Source organism: Tupaia chinensis, unplaced genomic scaffold (genome assembly GCF_000334495.1).
Source record: "Tupaia chinensis unplaced genomic scaffold, TupChi_1.0 Scaffold000648_1, whole genome shotgun sequence".
Classification (NCBI taxonomy): domain Eukaryota; kingdom Metazoa; phylum Chordata; class Mammalia; order Scandentia; family Tupaiidae; genus Tupaia; species Tupaia belangeri.
In genome coordinates, this window is record NW_006160169.1 from 83,250 (window position 1) to 85,064 (window position 1,815).

At 38.1% G+C, this 1,815-nt stretch overlaps 1 pseudogene; it reads left to right on the forward strand.

Moving 5' to 3' along the window:
* Positions 1–17: 17 nt before the first annotated feature.
* LOC114009876 (zinc finger protein 25-like) lies at positions 18–1,124 on the forward strand (annotated as a pseudogene).
* Positions 1,125–1,815: the final 691 nt, after the last annotated feature.

A 1,815-nucleotide genomic window follows, 5' to 3' on the forward strand; every position in this document is an offset into this window, starting at 1 on the left:
CCTATGAATGTGAACAATGTAGGAAAATGTTCCCCTGGAAATCAGTTCTCACTAGGCATTGGAGAATGCACACAGGAGAAAAACCCTATGAATGTGAACAATGTGGGAAAACATTCTACAGCAAGCAGGCCCTATGTGTACATAAGAGAACTCACACAGGAGAGAAGCCCTATGAATGTGAAAAATGTAGGAAAATGTTCTCCCAGAAGTCACATCTTATTGAACATCAGAGAATTCACACAGGAGAAAAACCCTATGTGTGTGAACAATGTGGGAAAACATTCTCCAGCAAGGGGTACCTAACTGTACATAAGAGAACTCACACAGGAGAGAATCCCTATGAGTGTGAACAATGTAGGAAAATATTCTCCTGGAAGTCAGTTCTCACTGTGCATTTGAGAATGCACACAGGAGAAAAACCATTTGAATGTGAACAATGTGGGAAAACATTCTCCAGGAAGTGGTACCTAACACTACATAAGAGAACTCACACAGGAGAGAAGCCCTATGAATGTGAACAATGTAGGAAAACGTTCTCCCAGAAGTCACATCTCACTGCACATCAGAGAACTCACACAGGAGAGAAGCCCTATGAATGTGAACATTGTTGGAAAATATTCTCCTGGAAATATGCACTCACAGTACATCAGAGAACTCAACACAGGAGAGAAACCCTATGATTGTGAACAATGTAATAAAACTTTTTCCCAAAAGTCACATCTTACTTTACATCTGAGTACTCACACTGGAAAGAAACAATGTAGGCAGCATTTTACTACTAGAAGGCAGGGCTGATTGTACATCAGAGGACTCCCATAGAAGTGAAACCTTATGAATGTGAAGAATATAGGAATTTTTTTTTCTCTTAGAAAGTAGTAAGCATCTGAAAAGTCACACTGGAGAAAATCTTCACGTATGTAGGGAGTGTAGATAGTCTTTCATTTATAAGTCAACCCTCAATGTACATCAAAGAATTTACAAAAGAAAAAGCCTATGAATGTCATTGCACCAATAGAAAAAATTTTCCATGTAATATGTTAGTCCTTACTGTATATGAGAGAACACAGAAGTAAGTGCTATAAATGGGAATAGTGTAGAAAAATGTTTTCAGTGTAATCATTTCATGTTTTACATTAGAGCACTCACAAGAAAGAGAAACTCTGTATGTGTGGGAATTGTAGTAAAACCCTGTTGAAGAAGTCACAACTTACTGTGTATGAGCAACCTCTCAGATCAGAATCAAATGAATGTGAAAAAATGACAAAATCTTTTCATTAGGATTAAAAGCTTGCCATTAGTAAACTCAAATGGGATAAAATCCTTAGTAATGTAAGCTGTGCTATAAATCCTTGTAATATTCAGAAATATGAATTGATCTCTGAAGGTAACAACATTGAACTTTTTTCAAATTCAGCTTTGATTCAGCAAGCCATCGTAGTTAAAATTATGAATATCAGAAAATTTGGGGATGATATCTGTCTAAAAACGAGAACACTTCAGAAGGCTGATGAATAAGATCTACGAGTTTCCCAACTACAGGAGAAACACATTTTGGGAAGTTTTATTTTAAACAGCAATTTTTGCTATAGGGCATATGTACTCTCTGAAGAGACAGAGAGACAGATGAACAGAAAGCACAAAACCACCCCTTGGGGGGATGGCTACACCACAATCCCTTCTCCATTCTCCTCTCAGGATCTTGGGCACACAAGTACACACATCGGCTTGAGTTTTAAGTCTCTGAGTCTGGGACTTGAACTGCATTTGAATATGTGGTAGGCCAGTGACATAACTATTGCACCATCTGCCGGCTCC